This window comes from Tupaia chinensis, unplaced genomic scaffold, assembly GCF_000334495.1.
Source record: "Tupaia chinensis unplaced genomic scaffold, TupChi_1.0 Scaffold000303_1, whole genome shotgun sequence".
In the NCBI taxonomy this organism is placed as follows: Eukaryota; Metazoa; Chordata; class Mammalia; order Scandentia; family Tupaiidae; genus Tupaia; species Tupaia belangeri.
Window position 1 is genome coordinate 1,910,694 of NW_006159793.1, and position 20,800 is coordinate 1,931,493.

The 20,800-nt window shown below is 53.8% G+C and overlaps 1 protein-coding gene and 1 long non-coding RNA gene across 3 annotated transcripts in view; one reads left to right on the forward strand and one right to left on the reverse strand.

Annotated features, from left to right (window-relative positions):
• Nucleotides 1-1,455, reverse strand: part of LOC102496700 (uncharacterized) — a 9,790-nt gene extending 8,335 nt beyond the window's left edge. The window contains exon 1 of the long non-coding RNA XR_334892.3: nucleotides 701-1,455. This is a non-coding gene — a long non-coding RNA (uncharacterized LOC102496700). The remainder of the gene's footprint in view (nucleotides 1-700) is intronic.
• Nucleotides 1-20,800, forward strand: part of NDST1 (N-deacetylase and N-sulfotransferase 1) — a 66,695-nt gene that overhangs the window by 946 nt on the left and 44,949 nt on the right. Inside the window, exon 1 of one of the 2 annotated variants that reach the window (XM_014588748.2) lies at nucleotides 19,731-19,842. The exons of the other annotated variant lie outside the window; for it this stretch is intronic. The gene's annotated coding sequence lies outside the window, so the exon portion shown is untranslated. Of the gene's footprint in view, nucleotides 1-19,730; nucleotides 19,843-20,800 lie in introns of those variants that run through there. 2 annotated transcript variants of the gene reach the window in all.

A 20,800-nucleotide genomic window follows, 5' to 3' on the forward strand; every position in this document is an offset into this window, starting at 1 on the left:
AAGAGCGTCCCCCCCCCTTCCCCTTTTAACACTGCTCTTTAACGCCCTGAGACAGGATGAGGAGGGGGGTGCCTGTGGAACGCGTGGGCTCAGGGACCGGCTCAGAATCAGGACTGCCGGCCACCTGGCTCGTTCCTGGATTGGAGCACCCCGGCGTGCCAGATTCAGAGCCCCCCTCCACCCCAGGAAAGCATTCGGAGTGGTTGGGCAGCACTGCCACCCCTGTGAGATTCAGACAGACCTGGGGATTTGTCACTTCCCAGCTGTGTGACCTTGAGTTGGTTTCTTACCTTTGTCTAGCCTCAGTTTCCTCACTTGTCAAAGGGGAGAAATAGAGTATCTTCTAGAGTAAGGATGAACCGGGTCTAGGTGCCTAAGTAAAAGGTGACAGGCTTATATTCAACAAGTTCCACAATTTGTTGCATGTGGACTGTGTGCCGGGCCCTGGACTGATGGATTGCTTTATATAGATGATCTCCCTTAATCTCTCACATTGCTACTAACCACACATTGCAGAGGGGGAAACTGAGGCCCAGAAGGTAAAGGTCACACAGCAGTAGGAAGTGGTGGAGCTGGGATTTGACACCCCCACCCTGTCTCAGCTATAGGTCTCTAAAGGTCTCCGTGTGGCTGAGCTCACGGTTTCGTTTTCAGCTGAAACGATGTGGACACCTGCCCGCTGGCTCCCCAGTGCCCTTACCCCAGGTGGTGCCCCTCCTGCAGGTTACTTGTTCTGGTTGCAGTCTTGTGGCCTGGCCCTTAGTATAGGCTGCTGGAGCCTGGGCCTGGAGCTCCAAGGTGGTCCAAGTTCTGCTGCTGGCTGGGTCTGTGGCAGGAAGGCTCTCCCGGTGTGGGTGTTGCAGGGAGGAGCCCGTCTCCCTGGCTCCGACTGGGGACAGCTGGTAGCTTTGTCAACAGGCCTCTCCCCAGTAGCACCCAGGGGACTACAAGAGCCTTTCATTTCCACTTAGACCAGGTCACTGGATGAGCAGGGGGCAGAGAGAGGGCCTAGGAGTGGAGCCCCTGGGCAGATGAGAGGCCTAAGGGCCACGGACTTATATCCCAAGTGTGCCCTTGTCCATCAGTGGAGCCCTGGTTGTTAAAAGAGTGGATATACTGGATGTCCCAGCCCCAAAGGTCTTTGAGGATTGCTGGCAATGAGTGGTGGAGTCTGTGGATTTAAGCCAGTGTCAGGACGGCAGCATCCTAGTGGAAAACCCATGTGTATATGGGTTCCTGAGAGAGGCTAGTGCTGGGTGTGCAGCGGCTCAGACTTCCAGTGACTTTCCAGTCCTGAGCTGTCCCATGGTGAGGGTGACATCTCATGGTAATCAGGCAGGCTCTGACTGGGGGCCTTGGGTAATTACTTTAGAAGTGGCAAACAAATTACTACGTAATAAACGGCATCTCTTTTTAAAACTTATCTTTTGTTATTTATTTTATTTTATTTGACCAGAGAGGGACAGAGAGAGAGAGAGAAAGTGAAAAAGCAAGCCACCAGGTCCAGGGACTTGAACCACAGTCTGCCATGTGGGAGTGCAGCGCCCTCAACCACCACGCCACCTGCTGGCCCCAATAAATGACATCTTAAACCTAGGGCTAAGGAAGAGTGGGGTGAGGTAAAGAAAGAAGTTCTCGGGGGAGGAAAGTTTGGGCATTTCGGCCCTAACTGCTCAGAGGACAGTCCTGGCATTGTCTAGGATTTGCAGGGTTTGTAGCCTTTTCAAATAAAGGGCTCTCCTGGGTTGACAGCTCATCGTCAGCTTATCGGAAGAAGAGTGGAAACTCCTGTTATCTAGATGTGGAGGACCGGGTGCGTGTGCGTGCGTGCCCAAGATCCCGAGAGGAGAATGGAGGAGAAGGGATTGCGGCATGGCCATCCCTCTGAGGGGTGATTTCTCACTTTCTGTTTCTCTGTCTCTCTGGTGAGCACATGCACCCTATAGCAAAAAAACCTCCCCCCCCCAAAAAAAAAAAGAAAAAAAAAAAAGAAAAAAATCCCAGAAATTAAAATAGATGTGGAGGAGACCCTGAAAAGCAGACTGAGTGGAAAGCCAGAAAGCTGAGAGGGGGTCCTGAGGGACGGAGCTGTCACTCGTCATGCAGTCAGACTCTTGTTGTCATTGTGATCCCAGTGGGGGGCGAAGGGGTGGTCTCTGGGAGAATCAACAGGTGATGGGAGGGAGCCATTAAGAGGAGATAGGTAGTGAACCTCCTGTCACAAGGGGGTATGCAGGAAGCACAAGGAATGGTTTTGCAGTGTCAGATTGAGGATGTGGTCAAGAATAAGAAATCAGAGACTCAGGGTTAGCTGAAGGGCCCTCTGGGAGACTGCAGGTGAGAAACCTGTGTTTCTGGGCTGTCTGTGGTCTCTGCAGGCCTGTCTCTGCCCTGGGCCCCGGACCTGCGTGATCATGCTTCAGGCCCTGCTTCAATGCTTTGGGAGCAAAGCCAGGCCTGCGAGTCTCAAGAGACTGGGCAGATTTCTACTGGCTTGAAATATGTGGACTGTTTGGACATTCTTTACTTGAAATGGAACGCTAGGGTAATTTGTTAAATATGTATGGAAAATGTCTGTGGCTGAGGGTGACAGGGGACACAAAATGGGGTGAGGTGCTGCTGGATTCTGACTGGGGAGGCTGCTGGGCTGATGGGGGGGGGAGAAGGGCTCCAAGGGACAGCTGCACGGCAGGATGCAATCCGTGATAGATGGGCTTTGGAAGGTCAGTGGAGGGGAAAAGCCCTCTGGTTGTTAATGTTAGCAAGGCTTCCTGGAGGAGGAAGTGTTGTCGAGGATGCAGGCTGTGGGAAGCGGGGCAGCGGGAGACAAGTATGGGTCTGGGGAGCCTGCAGTGTCCTGCTCAGGAGTTTGGGTTTTACTGTGGCAGAATATTCTGTGAGGGCAGAGGGCTGTGTAAGTAGCTTGTTGAGTCGATGCCTGTTACTGTGCCTTGTGCCAGGCACCACGCCAGGCTCTCGACAGCCACCCCATTGACATCTCACAATACCCTGCCGAGGAGCTGCTGCTGCTGTGGGTGGTGCTAACCCCCACCCCATCCCATCTTCAAATGGGGAAATGGAGGCCTAGAGGGCTGGAGTCACTCACAGAACCGGGAGTTGAACCGAGGCCTGAACTGTTTCTGCTCTGTGATGTTGCTTCTCTCAGGGGTCATTTGGCTAACGTCTCGGTGGCAAGACTGGCAGGGTGAGGCCAGCCCAGAAGTGACCCTCGTCATGGTCCAGCAGAGGTCTGATCGATGTCTGACTCAGGCAGAGAGACCAAAGGTCAGGAGAGGGAGGCTGCAGGCCCTCGTGGCTACCTTGGGGACTGGGCTCCTCACAGGTGCTCTGAGACTGGGGGCAGCCATTGCTTTCACATCCTGTGGGGCTCTCTGCAGGGCATGGTCTGAGGGCTTTGGAGGGCAGAGACAACATTCAGGTGGCAGCTTCAGGGAAGCCAGCCGTGGAGTAGCTGCCTGAGAAGGAGGTGAGGGCTGCTCACTGAAGGCATGCGAAGCAGCTGGAGAGTGGGCAGAGGGGCAGGAGGCTGCACCAGCAGGGTTGGGCCTGGGTGACTGCGCTCAGTTCTTTTTCGCTTGAGGATCTCGGTACATGGATGGTGCTCAGTGCACTCCCACCCTGTGTTTTTCTCATGGCTCTGGGAATTGCTTTTCCTGCATGTCTTGGAAGTCCCGAGCCTGGTCGGCAGGGCTCTGCCTGGGAGAGTCCTTGTCCTCTGGAATACAATCAGCCGGGAAGCTACCCTTCCGGGTCCCTTAGAGTGTCTGGAGCAATGACCAGAGTTTGGGCTGTTGGGGACTGTGGTGTCACAGAGAACTTGAACCTTCTGCTTGTATTTCTCTATCTGTGAAACAAGACCAGTCTCTTTCCTCAACTGAAGAAATCAGGCTGAATCATGAATCAGGCTAAGTCAGGAGGGATTGGGGAAGAGGCTGGTGGGTTTGAAAGTGGGGGGTGGGGTGGAGGTGGGATCCCTTCCTTCCCCCACAATAGAGATAAGAGGAGGGTCTCATGATCTCTGGGGTCACAAGCCGAGATGCTTTCTCTTGCCGGGGTACTGTCACAAAGCTCGCCCATCAGCTTTGGCCTTAGAGGTTTGGAGCTCTGTGGAAAGGTGACAGTCTTAGGGCAGAAAGCTTGGGCCTGGTGGTCTTAGAGTGAGTGCCACCAAAACTCTTTATCTAGAAGAGGAAAGTTTGTGTTCCAGACCTGCCTGCCTTATTTCTTGATATAGACTGGAGTAACCTTAAAATGAAAAGATTTGCCTGGCAGTGAGCATTTGTTTGAGGCCCACTTGGTGTCCACAGTACTCCGGCTCCCATTCCTCCAACCTTCAGACAGACCTACCTCTCTTCTGCTCCCCAGGTATGTCCCTGTCCCTTCCTGTCTACATCTCTGCCCATGAGGAGGGAGCTGCATCCCACTCACTGCCCCTCACCCACCCAGAAACCTTGCCCCACCAGCACACAGCTCCAATGTCATCTCTTCTGCAGTCATTCATAATTCTCCAGAGCTGGCATTGCCCGCCCCTCCGTCACTCGTGCAGAACCTGTGGTCCAGACTCTCCCAGGGTCGCTCCACTCTTAGCTTTGATCTCGGACTCCTTAAAGACACATCTCCTGTCCTCGAGGCTCTCTAAAGGCAGGGTCTGCATTGAGCCCATTTCCAGGGGAGGTAGGCAGCAGAGTGGAATCAAAAGTCCTGGATTCAAATCCCAGTTCTGCCACGATTTGCTGTGTGATCTAGGGCAAATTACCTACATCTCTATGGGCATCAGTTTCATCAGCTATAAAATGGAGATAGTAACTGTCTGATTTTGATAGAGCTTTACCAAATGAATGCCCAACAAATAGGAAACTCCCAGAAAGTACGCGCTATTGAAAGACAACGATAGCAGTGGTTATTATTGTTTACCGGAGGAGGTAAGCTGCCTTTTTAGAGATGACAGGAAGAATCCCTGAAATTAGTTTCTGACCTTTCTGCCTAATGGCCTCTGAGAAGGCTTGTGCAGATGAGGAAACTGAGACCTGGAGAGAGAGGGCAATTTGCATGGTGTGTGGGAGTGGCTGCTCTCAGCCAGAAGGCTGATGGGGTTTCCTCTTTGTTATGCCTCTGTTCCCCTCTTTTTAACCGGCAAGGTGAATGCTAAGGTTTCACATTCTCAGGCCCCTCCCTGGCGGCCATGCTGAATGGTGTCCAAAGTTTAGATCAGATAAGATGGGCTGGCTGGAAGGCCCTGCTGGCCTGGTGGCCTTGTGGCTGCCCTCATGACCAGGGATTCACTCCCCAGACTGCATATGCTAGGAGCTCAAGCTTTGCCAGATTTCCCACCTAGCCCCGTGCCCTGGGAAGCTGGAGAGGGTCATTGCAGAGAGGTGACATGGGCTTGGTTTTGGAGCAGGTGATTCGGAGAGCCAGGCAGAGCAAAGGCTGGGAGCCAGGAGTCAGAAATTCTGGTTCAAATGCCTGTGGGCCATTTTCTACTTGTGGGGTCTTGGGCAGCTGTTAGTTCTTTATTTGCACGAAGGGAAGAATAATTGTGTTCGCCTCCCAGCATTTAGAAAGATAATGCATGCAACAGGATTAACTAGGAGCTCAACCATGTTAGTTATGGCTATCGTAGCTGATGTTGCTGTTATTGACTAAGGAGCTCACTGAATCCTCACAACAGCAGCAGGAGACACTACTATTATTATTATTATTATTTTAGTTTTTGCTATAGGGCACTTACCATGGGGGAGAGAGTGAGAGAGAAACCACTCCCCAGAGGACATGGCTATGCCACAGTTCCTTCTTCTCCAGTCAACTCTTAGGATTTTGGGGATACATGCACATGCACCCAGCATGATTTTTAAGCTGCTGGGCCTGAGACTTGAACCACGTGGTCAGCCATGTGGTATCCAACACCTTAACCTCCATGTTGCCTGCTGGCCCAACGGGCACTATAATTATTATTTTTTTTAATTAGAAGTTTTGCTATAGGGCATGTGCACTTGCTAGAAAGACAGAGAGAAACAGAGAGACAGAAAGCGAGAAATCACCCCCCCGGGGGCGGGGCATGGCCACACTACAATTCCTTCTCCTTCATTCTCCTCTTGGGATCTTGGGCACACACGCACATATGCCTGGCGTGAGTTTAAGCCACTGGGTCCAGGACTCGAACTGCGATCGACTATATGGGAGTCCAGTGGCATAGCCATTACACCAATTGCTGGTCTGTGACAGTCACTATTATTAACCCTTTTAGTGGATATGCAGACAAAGGCTTCAAGAGGTGGGTGGTCCAGTCTGGAGAAGTTTAGACTTCTGGGGGGTTACAGTGAGGGGCTGCTTTTGCTAGAGAGGACTCGTTCTAGAGGCACCGGCAGGCAGATCTGATGGGCAGATGCTCTGGGGAAGACCAACTTAAGCTCAGTGTAATGAGGAAATGCAAAGAAAAGTCGGAACCAGCCTAGATGGAAGCGGTCATGATTGCAGGGGGGAAACTCCCTATTTCTGGAGGTGGGAGCAGAATCTTGGGGCTCATGTGGGGAAGATGTGGGTTCTGGCCATGTTCAGACCTCAGGTCTGACTCTGTGAGGGAGGGCTTGGATTCTCATTGTCCCAGGCTGGCCAAGGATTGGCTTGTCTGGGCATGTCTCAGGGTGGTGGAAGGTAGAGGTTTGCTACAGTCATTGCTAAGCGGCATCCTCCTCTGCTTTACACCAACCACCAGCCTTGCAAAAAGCTACCTGCCCAGGCAGAGGCCACGTACGGAGAAGTGGATGTTGTCATAGCAGGGCCTTGACTCATGCTGTACCCCCTGCCTGCACCCACTTCTCCCTCTCCCTACACCCAGGCAGGTCCTGCTCGTGCTTTCGTAAGAGCATAAGTGTAGTCTCTCGTGGAAACTCACCCTGACTCCCCAGCAGGTTAAGTCAGCCATTCCCAAAGTCGGGCTCAGCATTCCCTGGGAACTGTTAGAGGTGCAGGTCATGGAGCCCACCCGGACCTCCGGAATCAGATGCTCTGGGGGTGGGATCCAGCAGTCTCCCTCCAGATGATTCTCATGGATGCTGAAATTGAGAAACACTGGGTTAGGTCCCCAAAAGAAAATGGCTGCCTCTTTCCTTGGGCTGTCCTGATTTTAGTATATTCAGACACCCAGGAAATGTGGGGGATCCAGAGTAAAACCCAGTTTCTCTCTTCCCTGTGTTTCAAGGATCGCCATCTTGTAACAACCCTGGTCTCACAGGAAAACAGTATTGTGACATGCAGTGGGGCATGACAGAGCCCTGACATGATTACGGTGCTGAAGCCACTTGACAAAAGTGGCACTGGGGGATGGGGACCATGGGAGGACAGGTTGTAGGTAGCAAAGATGATGCCAAGAACCATCTGTGGTTTTTAGGGCCAGCTGTGTTCTGGGCCTGGGGCCAGGGCTGGATGGAGCAGAGTGGGTCCTGCCGTAGGGAATGGTGTGTTGGTGTGTGTGTGCATGTGTGTCTGTGACTGCACATGTGTGTGGGTATGCACATGTGTGATCACAGTTGCCAGGCATGGTCTGAGAGAAGGGGCTCTAGATATCACCAATCCAGTGGCTTTAAGCATATCAATTCTTCTTCTTCTTCTTCTTTTACATTTTCTACAGGGCATGTGCACTTGCCAGAGAGAGAGAGACAGAGTGAGGGAGAAAGAAAGTGAGAAAGCACCCTCCAGGGGGATGGCCACGCTGCAATCCTTTCTCCTCCAGTCTCCTGTTGGGATTTTGAGCATGCATGCACACACACCCAGCATGATTTAAAAACCACTGGGGTCCGGGACTCGAACTGAGCAGTTGGCTGTGCAAAGTCCAGCAGCCTTAACTACCATGCCAGTGGCTGACCCCACATCTCAAAAATTTTAATGGGCACCATCGTAGTTGCTGCTCGCATTTATTGACAGCTTACAAATGCTGGTTGGGCACTTCCATGTCACCTCATCTAGAGTAACCCCAAGAACAATCCTGTAAGGTACATGGGCACTGTTATTGTATCTGAAAATACTGAGGCCGCGTAGCTATAGGGGTAGATATAGCGGTTCTACAAAATCCTGCAGGGGTGCCTAGAAGCAGGATCTCACTGGAGAAGGACAGCAGGGCTTGTTTTACTGTTTGTGTGGCAGACATAACTTCAATTGGTTTTCTAAAGATGCCCCCAATGATATATTCTGTCAGATGAGTGAATCAGGCTTGCGGGAGGCCCATGGGATTGTGGAGGTGGTCTGGGCTGCAGACTCCACGCTGGGCTCCACTGCAGACATTGCTGTTCTTCCTGATCGACGGATAGGCCCTCTGAGGCTCACAGAGACTCCATGGTGAGTTCAAGATGGGGTGGGTCAAATCAGACAGAAAAGTGGATGCTAGCAGGAGGGGGCAAAAGGGTGAAGACCAGAGCTCATCATCCACTCTGCTGTTCTTTCCTGCCCCAGTGTCCCTGAGTGTCTCCTGCACAAGGAGCCCAAGGGCTCCCCTGACCCAATGTAGGGACCCATTCATCTCTGCTACGAGACTGAGGCCCGGTGGGGAGAGGGACTCATCCAGGGCCATACAGGTGTCAGTCATGATTGGGACCAGCACCCAGAATTGTCTTCGTCTTGACCGGGGAAGAGTTTGTTTCTTAAAAGCAGTCCCCGCCTATCCCATCTTTGGCAGGCTGGCTAGCCCTCAGGGTGGCCCAGACAATGCTGGGGCAGAGATGGGGGTGTTCTGGGCCAGGTGGGGAAACTGCCAAAAAGGGGTGGGGCACCTTCCAGAGGAAGAGCACCAAGAAGCCCAAACTCGAGACGGAAACCCAGTGTGTTTTGTAGGCCCCGAGAGGATATCTGGAACAATGCAAGTAGGATGGGGGAAGTTGGACTCTAAAAAGGGCTTCTTGATATCCTTAAAAAAAAGAGACTCTAGATTTGACTTTTGTTTCTCTGAAGGATGTTTATGTAACGTCGTGAAAGTAGGATCTCAGACCTTGTGAAGTTCGAGAAGTTTGTTGGGTGCTGCTGTTTGTAGACCAGGGCTTTGGAGATGGGAAGGACTTGATCGGATGGTCTCCTGATTTTATGGCTGGAGAAGTGGAGGCCTAGCTGTGGGAGGGACCTGCTTGAGGACGTAAGTGAGGCAGCAGGGACCTTGGGACTAGAACCTAGGTTTTTCCATGCCTCGCAAGGGGTAGTGTTTCTTGACTTACCACCCCAGGGCTCTGGCTGGTATAGTAGCTAGGCGGGGCTGTGGAGGAGTCCATCTTGGAAACCTCATTGCTGCTGGAGTGGGGGCACCAGTGGGGAGAAGGCTGAGCTGGTGGACTTGGTGCTGTCACCCCCGTCCAGATGCTGGGCCCAGCTGTGTACCGTCTGCCCAGCAGCTGGGAGGTATGAATCACACCCAGTGGGTACAGAGGCGCAAGCCATTGTGTGTCGTGATTCACTCTGTTCTCCTAGTCCCACAGGGATGAAGAGGCCCTGGGCCCTGGCTCGTGCCCACGTCTGTGGATGAAGGCAACTCTGGGTTTGGGCTCTGAACTTGCAGTATGAAGGGGTCCCTTCCCTCCAGAACTGCCTGTCTCGAGTGTCCCATGAACCTGACCTGACCACTCCTACCAGCACAGAGGGCTGTGAACCTCTGAAATCAGGTGCAGCATTTTTTTAGAAACTGCCGTGCATTCTTTTCTGAAGAGTCTGTCAGCTTCATCAGTTATCTGAAGACTGGGAGTCCCCTGAAGGCAGCAGGAGGTCCCGACCTGTAGGTGCTGCAGCCGTGACACAGTGCGGTGGTGTGGGGCAGTCCAAGTGGCCTGGCGGCAGTGGAGCGTTGTGCCGTGAGGGTGGTCTCAGAGGCTGGCTGCGCCTCTAAGCCAACTCTCAGAGATCCATCTGTGTGCCCTCGGCTTAGTCATTTGCCTACGCTGCAGTTTCCTCATCTGTAAAATGCAAGAATGAGAATATTTATCTCATGGTGTTATAGTAGGGTTTTAACTAAGGTAATGCATGTAAGGCCGTCCCTCTGGGCTGGTACGCAGTAAAGTCACTTGGTGACGTTGGCCATTACTGTTGGTTCTCGCTGAGCCGCTCATTTTCTGTGTCATCCTGTAAGGACCTTACCTTGGGGTCTTGGCCTCCACCCCAGCTCTGTGCTCCATGCTGGCTTTCTAGGAGCTGCAGGCCAAGGCTGGAGAGCAGGGGTGGGCAGGGAGGTAGGGGGAGCCCTCTCTGCATTCTGGGACTCCCCAGCCCAGGCCCTCCCTGGCTCTGTCCTCAGGCAGGGTTATGTAACCAGCTGAGCCTGGCCAGACAGGACACAATTCCCAGCCTCTTCACTTTGTCCCTCCGTTGTCTCCTCCTTTCCCTGCCCCCACAGAGCTGGTAGTGGACCCGTTCCTCAAGCTCCAGGGATGAAATCAGACCCGTGCTATTCTGCCACTGATTGATTTAGTCCGGAGGTTTGCGGGCAGGCGGCCCCTCCTCCTGCCACCTGGGGACGGACTGGAGCTGGTGCCTCTGCCTGCTTCGAGGACTGCAACAGGGGAAGGGCAGGCCATATAGGTGGCCTGGGCCTTTGTGCCAGCAACACCAGGTGCAGGGCCAGGAAACCGCCTCCAACACACTCTCTGTGCCCTTATGGTTCCAGCCCCCATCCCTACCCAGGATTTCGTCCCCAGGGAAGCCTACCCTGTCCTTGCAGCCCAGCACCGATGCCTCCTCTCCCAGGAAGCCTTCCTTGGAACCTCAGCTGTAGGGAAGTGTGCCTCTACTGAGCTCCATCGTGTCCCTTGTAAGAAAACAGAGGTCACGCAGTGGCAGGCCACATCCGCCCCATGGACAGCTTTTGTTTCGCCCGTGCCAAATATTGAGCTGGTTGCCAGCAGCAGATTTTGTGTAGAAGTCCGACTTCTGGCTTTACTTCCCAGATCAGAAGATCAGAAAACCCTGAGCCTATGTTCTCCAGTGGCTACAGGGGACAAGGCACACGTGCCCCTCACTGCCCCACCCCCAGCCTGCCATGTCCTGAGCTTACGTGGGGGCATCTGAGTTTGCAGCCCTGTTCTTAGGCCTGGACTGTGTCCTGCCCTGTGATGTAGAGTGTGCTTTGTGGGCTCTTGGAGGGCACTGGTTGGGGGGCTGACTCCCGTCTGTGTCCCTCGAAGCCTTGCGCTTGACGCAGCACTGTGTACCCAGCAGGAGCATCTAAATGCTTCCAGTGTGAGGGATGGCATGGCAGTGGTGTGTCCCTGCCAGCTGTGACGGTTCCATTTGATAGAGGCCTCTGGATCAGCCTGCCTGTGGCCCTAGAATCCTTCCCCGAGATAAGCTCTGGCTGCTTAGCTACTGACCCGGACAGCTTCTTAAGCTGCAGATCAACTGTCCCTCAGAGTGTTGTCCCCATGCCGTAGTTTAACCATGGCGAGGAGCGTCTCACCACAGCTGTCCCCAGGCTTCACTCTCACAGGGGCTTGGAGAACTTAGGGGAGGTCTGGGTTTGCAGCCCCAGAGGGTACCAGTCCAGACCTCTGCGTGCAGGGGTGGAGGTGGGCAGCTTGATGTTCAGATAGACTGGGCTTCCCCTCGGTGGGCCTGCCTCTACTGTGTTTTTCTCCTAGAAGATGTCACCCTAGCCATCAGTGCCTTTGTCCAGCTGCTGTTCATTCAAGATGTATTTGAATCTTTCTTGAAATCTCAGCTGTCCCTGCAGGCCAGCTAACATGCCTCCTCCTGGAATAGGTCTTACCTGAGTGGTGGCAAGTATTCCAGGTACAAGAAAAAATGCATGCGGGAAAAATACCCACCTTCTTCCTCTGCCCTGGTTTCTTGGCTCTAGGGGACAGCCTCCCCCTCCCCAGAAGAGTAAGTCATGGGGAATCAGTAGGCCATGCTTTGAGGACCTGTCTTATGCACGGAGCCCAGGCTTGGGAGGGAGGACCCCTGAGTGGCAGTTGTACCATGTGGCATCACTATGCCACTTTCTCTCTTAGGACCACCTTCTGCCTTCTGAACCAGTGTGCTGGGCTCCTCCTGATGAGTGAGGGCACCCAGTCCTGCCCCCCATGCCCACCCCAGTCCAGGCCCGGTGGGTTCCCTATTGCCATGAGGTGACAGCAGCTCAGGAGAGGAGGACTTCGATCTGGGGAGGGGGCAGGGGCTGCACCCCTGTTGTCAGGCCCCACAGGGAAGGTGGGCACTGGGCCGTCCTGTGGCCTGCAGGCTAAGCTGTCAGGTGTAGGATAGACTGAGCTACTAGAGAGAAGGGACTTGATGTCAAGAGTGAGTGTTGGAAAGCCAGGCTGAGACCCCATGTCTTCTAGCTTGAGGCAAGGCCCAGTGGCAGCTCGCCCAGCCAGGACAATCGTCCAGTTGTCTGTCTGTGATGACCTGGAGGCTAAGGCCTGGAAAAGTGAACATCCTCACAGCCACCTGCAGGCACCAAACCGGTTGGGTGTACAAATTACCCCTCAAACATCCCTCATCCCATTTTAAAATTTTTCCTTCAATTGTCTCTGAAGGGCCAGCTGCCTCTGTGCCCACTTCCGCCTGGCTCTGGGCTTCATACTCTTTATTCTGAGAACAAAGCTTCCTTCTGATGGTCCTACTGACAACAGGCAAAGGACAGGCATGGCCCTGGGCCTCCCTCCTCTCCTCCTCCTGCGGAGAGCAGGGCACCCTGTCAGATGCTGGGCCCTGGTTGGCCACACTGTGGGTGGTGAGCCAGGGCCATGGAGCTCGGGCCGTATGCCCTGTGGTGGCCCAAGTGTCAGGACTCAGAAGTTCTCCCTCAGTAGTCAAACTGATGGCACCAGGAGGGACAAATGTAAAGCCCAGGACAACTAGTTGTTCCAGAACAGGATTGAGGATGTGGCCAGGAATGGTCATGTGAAAACCCTCAGGGTTTCAGCCTGCGCAGATGGGTGTATCCTATCAGCTTCCAGGTAACCCTGGTCTACGAGGGCCCTGTAGAGACCAGGTATGTTCAGAATAGGGAAGTGATAGTACCTTCTTCAACACATTTTTTAATTAAGCATTTACTTTAGTCTAGGCACTCGATACAGCAGCAAACCAAACAGACCCAGTCCATGTTTGGACTTGAGGCTGACAGTCTAGCAGTGGGATGGAACCAACAGGCCGACAGATACGTCCCTTTGTCAGGTGGGGAGAAGCATTTGGAAGACAAGGAAGCTGAGCGGAGGCAGGAAGTGTGACTGGAGGAATTGTCCCCACGTCAGCTGGTCAAGGAAGGTCTCCACCAAGGGGGTAGCGGGCTTTGGCAGGGAGGTAGAGAACCCTGGGCAATCTGGGGAGAGCATTCCAGGCAAAGGGAGTGGCGATGCAAAGTCTCCAAGGCAGGAGAGTGAGGAACAGCCAGGAGGCTGGGGTGGCCAGGGCAGAGGAGCAGGAGTGATGGTGGCAGAAGACAGACTGTGTAAGGCCTCCTGGCCTCGCCAGAGGACTTTGATATGTCAATTTGAGTGAAGGGGAAGCTGATGGGGGTGCAGGGTCAAGGGCTGACTTATCATGGAGAAGGGTCCAGAGAGCGAGTGGCTAGAAGGCTGCTATGTCATGCCACTGAGAGAAGGCAACTGTCCCGGGGGGAGAGTCACCATTCACCAAGACAAAGAAGGTTTCAGGATAAGCAGGTTTGGAGGGAAAGATTGAGATTATGGGTCATCTGTGTTAGGCTGGGGAATGATGGGGTGGGGCCTGCTGGCAGAGATTGGCCCTGGGCCCTGCATGTCCCTGTTATTGTTGGGCAATTTCTGCAAGGGGGGAGTGCCCTGTAGAACCTTCCCCAACCCTGAGAGTCTAGAAAGACAAATGTTTCCTGATCTCTTTACTAAAGTTCCTCTCTCTGCAAACTTCCTCCTGCTTTTCCCTTCCTTCTGGATAGAGGAAAGAGGCAGCTTCCAAGGACTCACTGTCACATCGGTGACCCAAGCTACCCAGGTGGGGGGACCTGGGAGGGAGGCTGGAGGCCTCAGGCCTTATCCTGGGTCCACCAATAGAGAGAGCTCTTAGCCCTGGTTTTCTCTCATTTGCATAGAAGAGTTGAGCTTGCCCCAGGATTCGGAGGGTAGCAGGGAACATTGGAGGAGGCTGCATAGCACATAGTTAAGAATCTGGACTTGGGGGACCGGCAGATGGTGTAATAGTTACCTCACTGGACTCCCACGTAGTCGGCTGCAGTTTGAATTCCAGACCTTAAAGCTTGAAACTCAAGCTGGGCGTGTGTGTATGCATGCCCAAAATCCAGAGAGGAGAAGGGTTTGTGACATGGCCATCCCCCTGGGGTGTGATTTGTTGCTTTCTGTCTCTGTCTCTGTCTTCCCGTCGAGCACATGTGTCCTATAGCAAAAATCTCTAAAAAAAAGAAAGAAAAGAAAAAGGAGAGAACCTGGGCTTGGAGCCAACAAGTGGCACAGAGGCAATGCAACTGACCCACAAGGGAGAGGTCCTGGGTTCACCTCTGGTGACCTCCCTGAGTAGGCCAGGCACGTGTACATGTGCCCATGATCCAGGCCAGCTGAGACTAGGGGTCAGTCATGGTGTGAAGACCCTGTTAGGTGTGCTGTCTCTTGTTCTCTCAATGAATAAACTAACCTGGAAAAAAACAAATCTAGAATAAAAATCTGGGCTTGGAGGCAGGCAGGTTTGAGTATGCGTCCTTGTTCTACTCCTGTGACACCCTAGGCAAGTGACAACTTCTCTGAGCTAAAACTTCCTCATCTGTAGAGACAGGCCCACCGTAGTACTTACTTCACAGGGTTATTGTGGGAGTGAAATGGAAAATGTACCCGGGGCACGTGGTAGAGACTCTGGCATACCCACGAAAAACAGGCTGTTAGTGACAGTGGCCTGTGCGGGCAGCCCTGCCCTGCAGTGAGTGAGCCCTTTATGTAAGGAAACAGATTTCACATGGCCAACCATGGTTCAAATCCCAGCCCTGGCAGCTCAAAAAACATGCTAGAAGTGTCTGTGCATTCTCTCTCTCTCTTTCTGGCAAGCATGCATGCCTTTTGGCAGTCATTTTTTTTTTTCTTTTAAAGAGGAGGCTTGGGGGGCTGGCAAGTGGCATGGTGGTTAAGGGCACTGGACTCCCACATGGCCGACCATGGTTCAAGTCTCGGACCTGGTGGCTTGCTTTCTCACTTCCTCTCTTTCTCTCTGTCTCTCTCTGATCAAACTGGAAAATAACAATGATAATAATAATAAAGTTAAATAAAATAATTCTAAAAAAAAAAAAAAAAAAAAAAAGAGGAGGCTTTGGTGGAGCAGATGGTGTACCAGTTGTCCCTGGACTCCCAGATCTTTGACCACAGTTTGAGTCCCGGACCGGGTGGGTTGAAAATCACTCCAGGCATATGAACATGTACGCCCAAGATCCTGGGAGGAGAATGGATTGCAGCGTGGCCATCCCCGCCCCCCCTTACCCCAGCCAATTTCCCATTTTCCCTCTAGTGAGTGCATGTGCCCTAAGGCAAAAACCTTCTTTTTTTTAAGGGGGGGGGAAAAAAAAAAAGAGGGAATCTTTGCCCAGTGCATGATGGGAGCCATGGGGTGTTGTTGAGCAGGAACACATTATACATGTGGCTTGACAGGACAGCTGTGAGAAGAGAGACTCGGGCTGAATCCTCTTAGCAATTCTCTGAGCCTCATCCACCTTGGAGAGTGAAAACAGAAGGCTGGCCCTGATGGACTCTCTCCCCCTTCTCCAGCCAAGGGTCTTCACTGACTTGGCATGGACAGCCTTTGTCTTGCAGGTCCCTTAGGGATGAGGGTGGTCCTTTCTGTAGGGACTGCTTGTCTCGACATCCCAGTGGCTGGCCTTAGGGGAAGGTAAGCGAGGGGCTTTGAAAAGTAGGTGACAGTGGGAGGACTTCAATTGCAGATAGGCTCTGGACAGCTGGCAAGGCAGGGAAGGGCTTGGAGTGGCATTCCTCTGGGCACTTGGATATGACCTTGGTTCCTGGTCTGGGTCCAGGCTGGGTGAGGCCTGCCCCTGTGGAGCCAAAAGAAGCTGACAATGAGTGGAATGTGGCCCCCTTAGGACCCACACTTCACTGGTGCCCAGGCATGCTGCCTGAGCCCCATGCTCCTGCAAGCCCTTTTCCCCCGCAGCTGGGCTGTGCCAATACAGCCAAGGACATTTCAGAGTCCCTGGGGCTCTTGGCCAGGCCATCACTAGGCATTGTTTTCCCAGGGTTCAAGGGTCTTTAGGGTTAGTGGGCTCTGGAGGTAGTACAGGGATGTTTCTTAACAGTTGGGTAAATTGAAAGCAAGACCTAACCAAAGCCTCGCAAGGCCACCTTCTCATATCTGTCACCTCCCTGTGTTCCTATGTCCCTTGTTCAGACTCCTGGCCCACTGCCTAGACGTTTGTAACAGCTCCTTCTTGTGGGCTCCCCAAGAGTTTTGTTTGTCCTAGTATCGTAATCTCTCCATAACCTGCCCGGCACACACACTGTTTGCTGTGTCTGGCCTCCTGTTCCCCTTCAGTGACTGCTGGTGACAGAGTCTCCCACACAGAGCTTTTGTAGCATGAATGTTTGGGCCTCAGGCCCCAGAGCCAGAAAACCTCAGCCTGGTGGCATGGAGGTTAAGGCAGCTGGATCCTAACATAGTTGACTGCACCATTGAGTCCTGGACCTAGTGGCGTGAAAATTCTGCTGGGTGCATGCAGGTGTATGCCCAAAATCCCAAGAAAAGAGTGGAGGAGAAGGGATTGTGGTTTGGCCATCTTGCCCCCTGGGAGGGGATAGTGATCCCTCCCCACCAACTACCCCCCTCCAAGCATGCATGCGCTACAGCAATAAAAAGAAGAACTCATCTTGGACCCTTCCTAGCATGGTGATCCTGGGCACGATCTCCCACATTCCTGAGCCGCAGGGCCCATGTGAAGTGAAAACTGTCGCAGTAGTTAGCTCTCAGTTAAATGAGATAGCATGCGCAGTGCGGTGGGGCACAGTGTCTGGTTCAGAGTCAACTGAGGAATAGTCATTGTTGGTTCAGCTGGGAAGTTGTGAGCTTGGAAGAGACCCAGCCTGGACAGGGAGGCAGAGGATGTGGGCTCCAAGTTCACTCTCCAGCTGCCCTGTGTGTTTTCTGAGAAACCACTTAGCCTCTGGGAACCCCACTTTCCTCTTCTGAGAAAGGGAGATTTGCTGTGCTTTTATAAAGTCGTCGTGTGACGTCAAAGCAATGCCTATGAGAAAATTTTTCATCTGTGTAGTGATTTTAAAACGGCATGGCGGTAGCTGTGTTGTGCTGATGGCGATGAGGACATTGTCACCGCGACAGTGGACAACTGGCTGGGCAGGAGGTGGTCACTCTGTGGAATGCTCAGCGCCCACGTGGATTTCCCCATCCCGCCTGCCTGCTCCTGCTGTTTCCAGCCTGCCTTGCATGTTCACCCCAGCACTCCGTGCAAGAACATGTGGGAGGTGTAAAGAGCCAATGGCATTTTCCTGGCCCTGATGGGGTTTGGATTATCTGTGGTCAATGCCATGGAATGCGAGGATTAAGAGCCAGACAGAGACTGGTTCAAATCTCAGCTATGTACTTCCCAACTGGGAGCTTGAGCAAGTTGCCCCTTCTCCATGGACCTCAGTTTCCAAATTGTAAAGTAAGGCCCCAGTGAGTGGAGACCAAGTGTTTCGCCTGGGGCCAGCCACAGTGGTAGAGGGTAGCGGTATACTACGCCTTCTGCATGGAGCATAGTGACTGATGGGCTATCGTCTGGGGCTCTGGGGTCATGGTGTCCATTTGCAAGGATTTATTATGGAGGTCTGTCGTGCTCCCTGCAGAATCATTTTGCTGAGAGTGGGGAGGATCCATGGAATCATTTCCATTTGCAGGTGAACACACAATTCTATTTTACAGGTGAATGAAACAAGGCGCAGAGAGGAGTGGAGCTTGCCTGAGTTCACAGGCAGGTTAGTTCCAGGCTAGGATGAGGGCGAGGCCAGGGAGGCGGCTGGGTGCAAAGCCTCAAGGGGCGCCTGCTTGCACGTGTCCGTGCAGAAAGAAGGTTATGTCCTGGCACCTCTCTGGCCTCACTCAGACCTGTCCCTGGGTTAGTGCCTGATTTCAGACTTGAGCTCCACTCTCCGGAACTGTTCGGAACACCAGAGAGACACCTGCTAGAGTCTCCCCGAGCATCCTGGGCCCTTTAAAAGGAGTCTGTGAGAAGTAGGTCACCCGGCGCTTTTTGTTCTGTGTGTCTGCTCTCTAGCTGTCTGGGTTCTCGAGAAAGCCAGGCCCTCCCACCCGCCTACCCCCACCCCAGACCTCCTCCCCCGGCCAGCTGCGCCTCCATGTAAGCATGCCGAGCCCCCTCGCACCGGGGCTTGTTGGCAGCAGGCTCCTGTCGTGGTGACAAGCCCTGGCGAGTCTGGAGGGCCAGGCTTCTTTCATGTGGGCCCTCAGTGAAGCTTCCTTGGTCTCAGCAGGCCCATGTTGCACCTGCCAGGCCCCCAGGAGATTAGGGGGCTCTGCAGCTCCAAGCACCTCCAAGCCTTTCCCTTCCTCTGTGTCGTCCCCCGCCCACCTGGCTTCCCTCCACTCAGGCTGCAGGGCCTGGAGGCTTTTCAGGTTCTACAGGGCTTTGGTGTCTTTTGGAGGGGCTGGTCTTGGGTGTCCATGTGGGCCAGTCTCCCAGCCAACACTGCCGGGCCTGCCTCCTGGGCCTCGGGGGACTTCTTAAGAGATAGCAAGGCTGCTCATCTCTGGAAGGGGTTCCTAGGACTTGCCTATGGCTGGCGGGACCTGAGGCCAGCCTGATGGTATAACATGAGGGGCCCGAAGGTCAATCCAGACTCCATTCCTGAGCCCCACCTGCATAAATGCACCATCTTTTATTCCCTACCGCTCTTGGGTCCAAAATTCAGTCGTTAGCAAGTTGCCCTGTGAACTCCTTGACATCCTCCTAGGAGGCAAATACTTTTTCAGGTAGACACTTTTAAGCATTTACTATCAAGAACCAGCCCCAGGCCATCCTGGCCCTTTATCAGCTTGCTGTGTGACTGTCGCCAAGTTGCTTCTCCTCTCTGGGTCTTGGCTTTGTAAGGTCCCTTTGAGTTCTAGCACTTTGACACTGTGGCACAGATTTGAACACCTTCTGCACCCAAGTCACCTTTCTTCATCCTCTGCAGGTAGGGCAGTAGAAGGGCTGGCAGCAGAGGGGTGGGAGGAAGGGCCAAAAGCAACAGCATAGACTCTTATCACTCACTGGTATCTTGGTTCTTCCTCTTTCTTTTCAGCACGGGAGTGGGGGGAGTGGGGTAGGGGGGGTGGGGACTGAGGCCCAGAGGGAGGCAGGTTGTCCAGAGCCACATAGGAAACCAGGCAGGGCTGGAAGCAGAACCCAGTTATCCTGCTGCCAGCAAGGGCTCCTCCCACTCTTGGCTGCCGCCTTTCTTCAGCGGTACCAGAGGACTTATGGCGTGAGGTCAGGGACTGCTTTTCCTTTCCCTGGAAGACACCTGCAGGCAGGGTCCCAGTCTGCTGTGGGGACCCTCAAGCATAGGGCGGAACTGGGGAGGTCACTGTGCGGTAGAGAAGGTAGTGGCTGGCGGCCCTGCAGGGAGGTGTGGGGTGGTGGTAGAGCTGGAGGTTTCCGGGAATGTGGTTGGTGGCTCAGGGTGCCCTAGGGCCACCTCCCTCCCTCTTTTCTTCCCTCCCTCCTCCCTGCCGGGGAGGGAACTGGACTGACAGTAATGCCATTTGCGCTGGCTCCGGGATTAGGTGCAGCCGTGTTAAGTGAGGAGTGTGGAGCCATTGAGGACACGGCGGATGAGGAGGAGCTGAGCAGCTGCAGCCCAGAGCTCGGTGGGTCTTGTTCTCTGCCTGGCTGCTCCAGGCTGTCCTGTCCACCCTGTGCCCTGCAACCGCTGTGCCTAGTCCCCTGCTCCAGCCAGTCCCTCCAAGTCTGTCTGACTATGTGTGCGCACAGTGTGTGTGTGTGCGCGTGTGTGTGTACACCATTGCCCAGCAGGGCGCGGGGTCCTGACCTTGAGCTGAACGTCCGCATTCAGGATTGGAGGCAGGTTTCTCAGGTGTTCCAGCTCCCTGTGTTGCCCTGACAGAGTCCAGCTGGGAGAGAGGAGGAAGGAGACTCGGGCTGGGAAGGAAACGCTCTGTTTCTCTGTGGCTTCTCCAGGCTGTTATAAGCAAGCCCACGAATCCACCTGTTGCTGGCAGGTCCAGGAGTTAAAGGTCTGCCTCAGAGCCATGGGGAAGCTGGGTAGGTGAGGTCCCAAGGTACTCAGATGTTACATCTGTGGCTTCAGTCCTGCCTAGGCTCAGAGCCATGGCAAAGCCTGAGGGTCCCCCAGGGATTTTTGGTGTCCTTAGCTTGGCTTCTGGTGGGGGCTGATCACAGCGACGCTGAATGTGTGAGCCCAGGTAGAGGGGTTACTGAGAGCCGTCTCTAGGTTCTCAGTTCATAGCCCTCAGTGTGCACTTGAGGAAGAGAAGGATCTTGCCCGGAGACACATGGGAGCAATGGAGCACTGAGCTGCGTTTCTCGCCTTCCCGCCGGCACTCTGTCTTCAGCTCCTGACCTCGCAGCTGGGGAGCCTGGCTCACTCAGCACGGCCCTGCCATCCCATTCGCATGCTCAGTCCCAGGAACAGCTGGGATGCTGCTGTGGATTCCAGGCCTACATGGATTTTGGCTTCCGCATATATGAGATGGAGGCCCCCAAGTTAGCCCACTTCCTGGAATCTCGGGGGGTATCGGGCAGCCCAGAGGTGGGCATGGTAGGAGGTGGCGATGACCAGCTGTT